General features: G+C 34.5%; 1 protein-coding gene and 1 long non-coding RNA gene across 2 annotated transcripts in view; both read right to left on the reverse strand.

Annotated features, from left to right (window-relative positions):
* Positions 1-13819, reverse strand: part of LOC126971424 (uncharacterized) — a 113445-nt gene that overhangs the window by 43650 nt on the left and 55976 nt on the right. The gene's annotated exons all lie outside the window — the stretch shown is intronic.
* LOC126971506 (uncharacterized) lies at positions 487-13331 on the reverse strand. The gene is made up of 3 exons (XR_007730926.1): positions 13242-13331; positions 2144-2218; positions 487-938 (listed from the first exon to the last, which is right to left on the reverse strand). It is a non-coding gene; the product is annotated as an uncharacterized LOC126971506 (long non-coding RNA).

A 13819-nucleotide genomic window follows, 5' to 3' on the forward strand; every position in this document is an offset into this window, starting at 1 on the left:
TTTGTTTTAGTATTTATGGCAAGACTAGGTTATTAGTGATAATTTATCACTAAACGTATTTTTGAAGGCCATTTTTTCTGTCAATTATCTTGACTATATTATATTCATTTGTGAATTGAGTTGATTATTATTTTAACTACAATTAGTTAAATATGCATTATATGTACTACAGAATATAAATTCTACTTGATTAGATTCATGTTTATTTCTTTCGACGGGTTACAATTTTATTCACTGATGATTATTTAAGAAAAACCTTTTGCGCTAAGTACTACCGGAATGAAAGACATTGTCGATGTCAGTCATTGCATTTGTAAATGCATGCGAAACCGTTGCAAGTATTAATATTATTATTAACAATCACAGGCCAAAACATGTAAACCAACCAAAATCTTCGCCCCGTTGATTCCCTATTCATTAAATAAACTTTCAAACCGCCCAGAATAAGGACAGCACTCTGAGAGAGAAGAAACGATAAACGCGATAATAATACAAATCTTTATTGCAGGCATACAATCCCATACCACAATATTTAGCCGTACAAATAAAATAGTATACAATACAGTTATACAATTATTTAATTCAATCAGAAAAAAGCAAAAAGAAAACAGCTTTGTGTGCAAAGCTATTTTCTATTTACTTCTCGATGTGTCGAGAGCCAATGAGCTATAATTGGACTACGCAGGTCCTGGCCCACCACCTGGAAGATGTTGTTACCAGAGCTACGCAATCTTTCCCAGAAGGAAGATATAAGAGCTGTGATAACAGCAAAGGAATCGGGCATTCACGGCTTGGCGAACATGCTCGACGCGCTGCAGTACTTCGGAAACTTCATAAGAATGCGATATGCATCATTATATTGCACCCTTATGGTGCTGAAGGACGCCCTCTTGTATCGGTAACATAACTGGCAGGTATAGAAACACTGGCACTATGACCTGAAGAGGATTTGATTTATTTAATTAATATCCTGAGTGTGTTACACAAGAGACAAGAGTCTTGTATAATAAATAAAGTTTCGGTGCTTGAGCAGTTAACTAATAGCAAGTGTTGTGCCACATAAAACATTCAGGGGGTATTCCCTCTCGTATTCAGTATTAACTTGTCGGAGCACATTGAGAGCTGGCATAATACACACTGTCAAAAACTATTTCAGGAGAATTGCAAAAGAAAAACCGATAGAACTTTCGCGAGACTCCAGTCTGTTGTATAACAGAACGTCGCAGCGTTTATTTATAACATTGCCTCCAGAAACAGTACTACGTTAATGAGTAACTTTTACCAAGTTTTCTAGCCTGTAAGGATTACAATTAATAATTGCAAATACTTGAATTATTTAGTTTTTTCTTAGGGAAGCGTCACATCCATAGAAATTTAAATAGAAGTTTCACCACCAGCAGGCCTGTCTGGCGCCTGTCAGGTATCGAAATCGTAAATACGGGCGGCGGCCTCTACACAGTAGGCCAGCTAGAAGGGCCTCACGAGCGAGGAGTGACGTATCCGACTGATATTTTAAAAATGGAGAAACATAAATAGGGCAATGCATATTAAATGCGATTTGCGATCCAAATTTAAATCTTTTAGACATCTTTGACTAGGTTGTGGTGTTTCCACGCATACATTACTATCTGCAACTATTGATGAATATTGATTTAAAATTACAGTAACATACCTATTTATATTATAGAAAAAACTGAGCTATTTTTATAAGATGACCTTCTACTAGGTAGGTACAGTTTTAGGTAAATAAGTCAACCCTAATGTCATCAGGAGTGGTAAGAGTCACGCGATAGATCCCCCCCCCCATACGTAGTGACTACATACTTCCTGAAACTCACCCCCTGTAACTTCTAGGGTAAGAGAATGATAAAACTAAAAAAAATATATGATGTAGATTACCATGCAAACTTCCACCGAAAATTGGTTTGAACGAGATCTAGTAAGTAGTTAGTTTTAATACGTCGTTAATCTTTACGCACGCACAAAACTTTCAACCTACCGACTCCTAGAACCAATATTGGGTTTCGCGCGCCTCTTCACAGAATGTGTTCATCATTGGATTCTTACATTAATGTCGACCTGTTTTCGCACTCCTCTACTGCTGCATTTAAGACTAAGTTAAAACAACAATTACTGTCCTTACCTTAAACCTTGTATCTTTATTCATTATTATATCCCTGTCTGTGTCTTGATTTATCTTATCGTTCTGTTGTCATCTCTGTAAAATTGTATTCTTTTGTGTTCTCAGTGAAACTATTCTAGGATATATCCAAAATTGTAATTTGTATATTTACTTAACTTAATTTGTACTTTAGTGATGTATCTGTTTGTTTCCGTAATAAATAAATAAACGAACTACAAGAAGTTTTATATTATGTTACTTGCACTTGCTCGCTTATTTTAAGGTACTGATGTCGTATCGACCTAGAGACACCGCGCAAGTAGGCTCGTTCTGTGAAACCATTGTTCCATGACAACCACCCTCCACATACTGAGGATATAGTCAAATTGATTGCGTGTCGTGCAAAGGAACCAAGTCGAATCATAAAAATAACATTGTAGGCTTGCACTTATTCCTTGCAGTAGTATCTTTAAACACAAAGGAATACACAATTCCGACGTTAAAATTACTTCGCCTCAATATTAAAAGAAAAAAAAAATATATAAAAAAGGTTCTTTCAAGGGTGGGATTACCTGGATCTATTTTTGTGTTACTTTATATTAGGATTATACAAATATAAATACAAAATGTTTATTTCTTTAACAAGTATGTACATAAATCAATACTCATGTTCCTCCTTTTAAGCACTATAGCGCCTGTGTTAGAGGAATCCGCTCTTCCATAGCTTATAAATACTTATTACATTATTTACAGACAATCTAACACATTCTAATTACTAACAAATATATTGTATACTAAGAAATAAGGTGTATGTGTGCATTGGGTGCGTTGTGAGTGATAAGTAAGGTGTGAGAGGCTTGATTTAATTGAATAGCATGACATTTTCGTCTATAATTGAGGCATCACTAACCATATATTTACTTACCACTATTGTTTTTGTATTAGCGGAATTTATTAAATTAATATAAATATTCAGAAAACCAAACTCAAAACAACATTCAAATATAACCAACTTCTGTCAGTGCAATCGTAAAACTGAAACGTAAGGCTCTACATAGAGTTCTGAATGTTTCTTTGTCGCCATATTTAGAATAATCAAAATAGGTTTACGATAAACAAGTAAATGAAATAGAGGGCACCGGGTCGATGTCGAGGCCCGTGTCTGCAGCGGGTGGCCGGAGCGCCTCGTGCACCACGTGGCCACGTGACAGTCCCCACTACCTCCCCACAGATAACCCCACACTGTGATTCACACCGGGCGTTGTTTGCTCAGTTTGCTTCATTTGATATATATTTCTCTTCTAATATATAAAAATCTTGTGTTGTGGTGTTAAACTTTGAACTCCTCCGAAACGGGTTGACCGATTCTCATGAAATTTTGAGTGCATATTGGGTAGGTCTGAGAATCGGACAACACACGTTTTCTTTTTTTAATTGTTTGATTATGAGTCAGCATTAAAAAATACATACAACTTCAAATTTTCACCCATATACGATCAACAGTTACTTTTGTATCGCGATTTTAATATCGGCAATACAACGTTTGCTGGGTCAGCTAGTAATATATATATATATATTTCTTTTGTGCGTCTGATTTTGATGATTTTTTGTGTGTTCCAGTGAATTTGAGATTGGTGTGTCTTCAAGTGGATTCGAGAATGGTTTAGATTCGCATTTGAACTACCTCCAAAACGCCTGGAGAGATATTGATGATTTTTTTATGTGTTCCAGTGTATTTGAGTTTGGTTAATATTTTCAATTCCGTCCATATAATATAATTCTCCTGCTCATGTGTTTGTTAGTGAAGTCCTCCTAACGGCTGGACCGATTTGATGGACAACGTCTGTCGGGTCCACTAGTTATATATATATATAAGGGACGAGACGAGCAGGGCGTTTAGCTGATGGTAATTGATACGCCCTGCCCATTACAATGTAGTGCGGCTCAGGATCCTTGAAAATCCCCAAATATGAATGAATGGCACTACAACTTCGCTCGTAACCTTGAGACATGAGATGTTAAGTCTCATTTGCCCAGTAATTTCACTAGCTATGGCGCCCATCAGACCGAAACACAGTAATGCTTACTAACTTACTTACTTAATACACATTACTGCTTCACTAGTAATAAATAATTAGTATTAACATCGATTTATATTAGGTAAAAAGTGCCTCTTTTTCTGAAAGGCAACGAACAATTGAGTTAAGGTAATGTTAATGTTTAACAATTTATAATGTAATACTATAGTTATATCACGCATAGTAATGCTTTAAAAGTATTTTAATTTATTTTTAACACGATTACGCATAGTATTTTCTTTGTATATAGGTTTAAAACGCGTGTAATTGTAACAGTGTTTTTACATGAGATTTTGCGTAATTCTCTGTCAATAGCAAATACCACCCCTGAGGCAATAAATGGCGCTAAACTTTATAATGACAACTATGATAAAATACTATCTTGACTTATTTCAACTGCAGTCCCCCCGAAAACGTGATCTGCAAAGGTCGGGCTAGCTAAAATAATAATAAAAATATTAATTTTACGCAAAATCTCATGTAAAAACACAATTACAATTACACGCGTTTCACTCCAAAGTTATTTACGGCCGATTTCAATAACCAATCTACCCTTATTTTTACTTACTAGACGTACATAAATCTGTTCTTTTACGCTTACTTACATTTCAATAATCTATCGACAGATAGCATTGGACTAAAACTAATAATATAACTATATTGGGCATAGCTATGGATAGATAAGATCTTGTCATTAAACGGTGATAGTAATATATCCGTAACTAGAGAAACGTTATTGAAAACGGACATTAAAAGATTTGAAAGCCATTATTTACTTCACAAAGAACATGCGTTTCTTTGTAAAGTAAACAATTTAAATCGTAGACTCAATGAAATTAATTTTCCTACAATGTATGTACATTAAATTTCAGTAATTACACGCACTTAAAAACTGTTAATAAGTATTTTATTTAAAAGAAAATTCCATACAACTTGATTCCAATCATACATTAAAATTGGATGATGCCATTGTAACGATATGAAGAGCGAACTTGTCGTTTTATATTTTTTAATTAAAGCGAGTGCTTGAAGTCGATAAGCGGGGCAGCTTGATATATTTATTAACAGTTAAACTATACTATGTGAGATGTGTGTCCGTAGCACTACTGTCACAGTATTTATTTATTTTTGTACTAGCTGACCCGGCAAACGTTGTTTTGCCATATAAATTATTTTTAGATTTAAGCCGTTTCTTGGGCGATGCTACATTACGTTATTATTCTTAAATAAATGATTTTATTCTAAAATAAACGTAGCCTAAGTTACTCCTTATTACATCAGTAACCTGCCAGTAAAAGTCCCATCAAAATCGGTTCAGCCATTTTAGAGATTAGCCAGAACAGACAGACAGTAAAACAAAAATTGTAAAAAAAATTATTTTTGTGTATATATATTCATATACATGTAGTAAAATACAGTTATTTCAATTTTTCAAACAGACACTCTAATTTTATTTATATCTAGTATAGATAAAATAGTGATGCAGTCTAAAATAGAGCCTAATAGTCTTGGTTTCGATTTTTTTCGAAGTGACAATTTCTTAGGGAACCTAAGCAACTTTTTTTATGGGGAAAAAGTACTGAACCCTCCACGCGGCACCTTCAGATATATAATATAGGGCTACACTAATCTTTCTTATTTTATTGTTTTCTTACAGCCATACGTTTTAATAAATAATGATGTTATTATGGATTTCAATTCGTGTGTAATGTAGAAGTTGAAATTGCTTAAATTTTATGTTTTTAGTATTTTTATAAATTTGTATGAATCATTCAGATATTTATTCTTTTTCGTGTAAGAAAGGGCACTGTATAAAAATTTAATTATATTTGTACAGTGATATAAATAATTTCTTATAAAAAAAATCCCTAATATATTTCTTCACAATGCAAAAAAATTACGAACCCGTGAAGATTTGACTTATGACTTCAGTTTGTTTATGAAAGAAGCAAAGAAAACGAGTGAGACTTGATGAATAATGATACTTAGTGTTCGTTCATACTGAACGTTGAAGAACCAAGAGACATCTGAGCGGTGCCGCGATGACCTTCTTCACCTCGAGACGAGGTCTTGGTCTCAGGAGCGCAGAAGTAACGCGGCGCTATCAGAGACAAATACTAATCATATTTGCAGTTTTTTTCGTATGAAAATAAGAGACGAGACCAGCAGGACGTTCTGCTGATGGTAATTGATAAGCCCTACCCATTACAATGCAGTGCCGCTCAGGATTCTTGAAAAATTCTGAGTGGCACTACAATTGCGCTTGTCACCTTGAGACATGAGATGTTAAGTCTCATTTGCCCAGGAATTTCACTAGCTACGGCGCCCGAAACACAGTTAAAGTTTTCACATTACTGCTTTACGGCACATATAGGCGAATTAGTTACTCATAATGTAGCCTCCCACTGGTAATTAGGACAGTTAGGCAGTTAGGACGAGGGTCTCCTTAGCGGCAGACGAAGGCGCGCTGTGCTGACAATCTATTGTTAAGTGATTGGGGACATATCGTATCATGCTACGCTACGTCGTTATCTCATGACTTAGATCGGGATGTGTTACGAATGTTTAACCTTCTTAATTCTATAATCATCATCATCAGCCGGAAGACGTCCACTGCTGGACATAGGCCTACCCCATAGATCTCCACGACGTTCGGTTTAGCGCTGCCCTCATCCAACCTATGCCAGCTCATGCATGAATGCACACAATTGACTAATGAGTAGAACAATACAAATTATTGTCATGTCAAGAAATACAATAGTCTATTTTTCTTTTACTATCGGTTTATTACCATGTTTTTTTTTAAATTATGAATTTGAATAATCATATATGGTTGGCAAATGTAGGGCGTTGCGTGAAAGCTTTTTTTTAAATAATTGTGAGACCATGAGGTAAGAAGAAGTATCTTTTTATTTTGGCTAAAAGAACAAGCTATTTGAATTGGCCTAAATATGAGTAATGTGATTTTTGAAGTTAGATATACTTCTTTAGGCGCGTTATGCAAAAGATGAGAGTAAAGTTTGAAGATGCTCGCGCATCACTGTAACACAAAAGTTACAGGGTGAAGTTGGTTCCTAAAATTTTCTGACGTTTGCGACATTCGTTTTTTTTTTTGTTTCTTCGTCAATTATTAGGATAGGCAAAGGGTTCAAGCCCAAAGCAAGATTTTACAATATTGTTCTTTCTACAAACATAGAATAGCACGAGGAATAAATAATTTTTTTAAGGATTTTTGCTTGCCAAAGAAGTATAAACCTCTTGAGTGCTTAGATAAGCACACACACACTTTTTATTGGCAGATGAGTCCAATTAACATCAGTTATAATTATAAATGTTTAATCTTTACTTTAAATGAATTTTGTTCAAAAAAAAAGAACATGGTTTTAATAATAGACTGTGACACATTGTATTGACTTATAATATATAAAATTCTCGTGTCATGGTGTTAAGCTTTTAACTCCTCCGAAACGGATTAACCGATTCTCATGAAATTTTGAGTGAATATTGGGTAGGTCTGAGAATCGGACAACACCTATTTTTCATCCCCCTTTTTATTAAATTTGTTTGATTATGAGTCAGCATTAAAAAATACATACAACTTCAAATTTTCACCCATCTACGATCAACAGTTACTTTTGTATCGCGATTTTAATATAGGCAATACAACGTTTGCTGGGTCGGCTAGTAATAATATGAAATAATGCTTCCAGGCAGAGTGAACAACAATCTTATTTCTAGTTCGTGCCTTAGTTTGTTGGCACATGCCACGAGCTGCATGACAGTTATTGTAATCTATGTAACCCTGGTAACTCGTGCTGTCGTATTAAATGATTCTGTGAGTGACAAAGACCTCTATAAACCCCATTACCTACAATGCAGCTGTCACTAATGACACAACATAATACAGTCCACTTAAAGGTGCGATTATTGAAGTGTTAATTTCTTAAGGGGTAGGTCTCGTCACAGATCTGTTAATATAAATTGCTATAATAACCGCGTACTAAAGAAGGACAAGCCGCCATCTTAGTGACGTGACAGTGACGTCAGGTCTATTATCGGTTGCAAATAAACGAGTGAGAATGACAAGGTTCTACCTGTGTTGACCGCGGGAGATATATTTGTTACTAGATAAATCACCAGTGGGAGGCACCTTTGCACAGGATGCCGGCTAGATTATGGGTACCACAACGGCGCCCATTTCTGCCATTAAGCAGTGCAGTAAAGTATAAACGTTACTGTGTTTCCGTCAGAAGGGCGCCGTAGCCAGTGAAATTACTGTGCAAATGATACTTAACATCTTATGTCTCAATGAGACCAGCGCAATTGTAGTGCCGCTCAGAGTTTTTGGGTTTTTGAAGAATCCTGAGCGGCACTGCATTGTAATGAGCAGGGCGTATCAATTAACATCAGCTGAATGTCCTGCTCGTCTCATCCCTTATTGTCATAAAAAAAAGACGAAAGAGGGACAAGCCGCCATCTTAGTCACGTGACAGTGACGTCAGGTCTAGTACCCGTTGCAAATAACCGAGTGAGTATGACAAGGTTCTACCTTTGTCCACCGCGGGAGATATATCTGTTACTATATAGATCAGTAACTTGGATGAAACGTATGAAGTATTCCTAGTGAGAAGCTAAACAATTGTTCAATTATACAGAGTTAAAATGCTCTGCGTGTGGGGACCTAGATTTCATATTTTTGACTGTTTACTGAATTAAATCCGGTTTAATAATGGCCTCTCGATGTGGATAAGATTGCTGCTCTATTTTCCATGTTAAAAACCTAACCTTCTTCAGTTCAGCGGTTGACCATCCTGACTCACATACACGTGATCCAACTTCTACTGCACGTCTTCGCAAAATATGTTTCGGTCACTCAAAAAACGCAGCGTTTAACCTAAATGACAAATCAGTTCAGGAGGCCTACCATCAACTTTTAATAAGCGTTTCAATTTCGAAACTGAATCGCTAAGATTCGTACCATGAAGTGCCTATAACTGAATGGTGTTTGAATCGCTCATGGAAGGAATGAAAGAAATTTGTCTGCGGTCCGCGGTGTGAGAAAGAGATGACGCTACAGTTGCATAAGTCTATCTCTCTTACTCGATCCATATGCGGTGCGTTTCGAAACCTATAATGATATATTAATACTAATTTAATATAATATTATATATTATGCCCTTTTTAGTACTTATTAAATAATAGCACCTATATAGTTCTTTGAATTGCAAATTAAAGGTTTGAGAAAACGAAAACACCTAATTTCGTAGAAATAAACTGATTAATACGAGTTATTAATGCGACTAAAAGAGATCGTCATTACAAAACGTTATCAAGTAATAAAATTGTTGAAATTTGTGTTAGTAATTGCAATATTTATTCACATAATCGACCGTAATTATTTCATAAATAAAACATTAGCTTTAATGGGTAATTTCTTAGACGCCGAAACCCGTTGCATAAAAGAGGGAGTGAAAACTTTTAGCCTTTATCTGCTATGGCTGTTTTTGACATCATTAGTTAAGCCAGTGGGCCGATTTAATTACGGTTTTCTTAAATATTGTTTAGCGGGTGACACCCTTCGGATCGATGATAACAAATGGTGAATTATACAGAAAGAGTTCATACAATCGGGGGTTTTTATTGAAATGAAATTTAAAATGTTAAAATTAAATAATCGTTTACCTTTGTGTGTCCTTAGTCACTAAAATGCATAGAGACATAAAAGGCTTATTATTTTCTCAAAATTGATTCCTTTAGAATTCTTTTTGATGTAATTTCTAATATACTAGATACTACTACCGCTTCGGAAACAAATGACGCTCTGAGAGAGATGTGCTGTGGAATAATAGGATTTATGACAAAGCCATTTTTATTATAAAACATTTAAATTTATTTATAGATAATGCCTGAACAGTGGCTGGGACATTATTATAAAAGTGTATACATTTACCCTTAAAGCTATTATGTATTTTATGTCGGCAAGGTCTCGTGCCTGCATGTACTCTTGCGATCATAAATAATATTATTAATTAATATATTAGGCTTATTAATTTTCATCATATTAAAAAATAATCTAGGTTTACGGTATCATGCGAGCTTAGTGCTGTTTCCGTATTTCAAAAAGTGCCCAATTAAGTTTTCACATCGATAAGTATTAAAAAGAGACATTATGCACAGCTACCCGTACTTCAGATGCAGTCGTGCTAGATGAGAAATGATGGTTGGAAAGTATAAGCAGAATCACACGCAGTATCACCAAAAGCAGCACATGATATGCTTAAATTACACGTACCAGTATCTTCCACTGATTTGAAATTTAAGTATGTTACAGGTAGCGATATAATAAAAATCTTTAAATTTATTAACCTAAAAAATACAAAAGACCTATGGGGCCATTCTACTAATATTGTAAAATACATAATGAATTAGTCATAATGAATTAGTCATAATGAATTAGTCTATTTGATAATAATATATGTAAATTAATATACTTTTATGACATTGAATTTGTTAATATTATACATAGGTACTAAATGAATTATTAAGTTATTTACGTCTCATATTATAATATTATATAAGTATTAAAATTTCATTTTATAAATATTATTGATATCATTGTGAAATCCGACATGTTTCAATATAACAGTACGATTAGTGTTTAGACAATTTTGTAACATATTTTGCATGTCAATTGACGAAACATATTGGATTATCCATTATATTGTTAACACCTTAAGTACAATGTTTCCTGCAAATAAATTTCATTTCATTTCATACTTGACATTATAGCACCTGAATTAGCAATAATATTTAATGAATGCATAGATGAGGGTGTGTTCCCTGACCTCATGAAATACAGCAAAGTTATAGGTTTGTTTAAATCGGGCAGTTCTTTTGACCCTGCTAATTTCAGACCTATTTCAGTGTTTTTAGTAAAATTTTTGAAAAACTTTTGCTTCAACAGCTACATATGCATTTTTGTAAATTAATGAACAAAAATCAGTTTGGTTTCACTAGGGGCTTATCAACAATTAATGCGGGTACTAAACTCATTGAGCACATCTTTGACGCCTGGGAAGAGTCACAGGATGCATTGGGCATTTTTTGTGATTTGTCAAAAGCATTTGACTGCGTCCACCATGAAACTTTACTCCTAAAACTAAAACATTATGGAGTGAAAAATTGAGCCCTCAATCTGTTAAAATCATATTTAAGCGAAAGAGTTCAGATAGTCGATGTAAATGGCAAACGGTTGTAAATTGTTTAAATCGCGCAGTTCTTTTGACTGTACAATATTGTATATTTTTATTGAAAAGCAACAAAAAAGAATGCTGGGAGAGTTTCTTGCGCCGCTTCTTCTCTCTCAGAGTGCCATTTGTTTCCGAAGCGGTAGTAGTATCTAGTAGTAATTAGAAATGACATCAAAAAAGAATACTAAAGGAATCAATTTTGAGAAAATAAATGCCTGCTTTTTTATGCCTTTACGTATCTAGTAAAGAAATCAAATCAAATAAAAATTATTTTATCTCGTAGTTAAATTGCATTACACTTGAAATGTGTTATTTTTTCCTACAGCTTATTCGAAAGGCAGATTTCCTTACAGAAGAACGAGCAAGAAACTTTAATTTTGCTCTTGTCAAAACAGAATGGTAATACAAGTTCTTATTTTCAATTAAATTTACAAATAATTTCAATAACAATATCTTATGCAAAGTGATGCAACAGAAACACTCAAACGTCAATTACTAAATGCCTTGCGTAAGTCAAAAAAATGTAAATAAAAGAGTAATAAATAGTAGTAAAAAAAAGACAAAATAACACGCTTTTTATAGAAAACCGAACTTAAAAAAATAGAAAAGTAATTTCAAATTAACATATTATAAATCCTGCCGTATAGACGATAGATGAAAATTATATAAATTAAAAAAGCTTATATTGCAAATTGAGAAATGGAATAATTTTATCAAATTAATGTATTGTGATCGATCCCTGATAAATCTACGAAGTTTGAACGAAATCTCGCCGTTTAAAGTGGGTCAAAATCATGGCAAACATCTAACCGCGATATCGTTACCTACAACCGCAGTAACGACTCTATTTGTTCCTCCATAATATAAATTATAGCACCTGTTTATAGTTTTACACAAGTATTACATTGTCAGCGGACTTAGAAATGTAATGTTAAGAGACCATTGTTTTCTTACCTACGCAATAATAATACATTCAACTGTAAGCAAATAAAATCTCGCTGCAAATCTATTGTGCTTTACGAGAACAGTATAATTCTCACTCAGCCCACGAGCGTATCTCGAATGTACAATTAGACTAGAGAACAAATTTTTCCAATAAACCTTCAGGGATTTAGTAAACGGAAAATATACTCTGAGATTGAATGTTAAGGTTTACAATTGGATGACAAGGATTTCACAGACGTGTGGGGAGTAGGTCAACGGCCCCGCGCCCCTTTCGTCTCTGCCTTCAGCTTCAGACCTGGAGGAAACTGGCGCGACTCCGCCCGACGGCCGTTTTCCGTGTGTCAAAGCCAAATCAAATATTTATTGTAAACGAGCTTTCTAGATTTTGGCATATTATTTCCATTAATTTAACTTTTATGTATAATCAATTGCAATAAACGTAAAACTGAACACAAATAAAATTTGAAAAACAAAATTTTATGAACGATGCGGGATTCGAACCCACGACCTCTGGCGTTCCGTGCCGGTGCTCTAATCGTTCGAGTACCGCCTCGTTACAAAATTCTGTTTGTTTTGTTCAACCCTCAGATTGCGGCACGGAACGCCGGAGGTCGTGGGTTCGAATCCCGCATCGTTCATAAAATTTTATTTGTGTATTAATCCTAGAAGTGAGGGAGGAACATATTGTTTAGAAAAACTGAACGTTAAACAAAGGTCGCAATAGTAATAACCCACCAAAAACTTTTTAATTTAAAGTCAAAGTCAAATAATCCTTATACAATTTGGCTTAAACTAAACGCTTTTGAATCTTCACTATAAGTATTTCTTTTAAATTACAAATCTTACCATATTATGTTCGTTAAAAGTTGAGCTCGTGAGAAGAACATACATGAAACTCAACTGCCACTCTTCTCAATACTTAGAGTATTTTACAATGTCTGTAATATACATAACAAATTAATTTATAAGGTGCTGCATTCTTATGAGTCGAGTTTAAATAATATAAATTATTTCATAAAAAGTTATAGAGAATTAACTGTATAAATATAAATTATTGTATATTGGATGCATCAACCTTTAGAGCTTGAATTCATCGTTTGTGTTAGGATGCTTCGTGAACATGATGGTCGTGATTACTGTCATAATTAGTAACTGTATCCAACACATACAATGATTGATTAACTATAAATGGTTGACCTGACACCACAAGCAGCACCCGTTAAAATAACGCCAAGGCGAGAACATACTTCTTCCACTCTTACGAAACGGTCAAGCCAATTATTTTTACTAACATTTAGGATTTGTAGAGATTCACATAACACGCTGTACGCTATGGTGAGAGATTGTTCAGTTAGGGCGGTCGAGCCTCACAGAGCCTTCTGTAAGATCTGATAACAGTTCTACATTGTCAGCAATATGAACTA

Source organism: Leptidea sinapis, chromosome 23 (assembly GCF_905404315.1).
Source record: "Leptidea sinapis chromosome 23, ilLepSina1.1, whole genome shotgun sequence".
In the NCBI taxonomy this organism is placed as follows: domain Eukaryota; kingdom Metazoa; phylum Arthropoda; class Insecta; order Lepidoptera; family Pieridae; genus Leptidea; species Leptidea sinapis.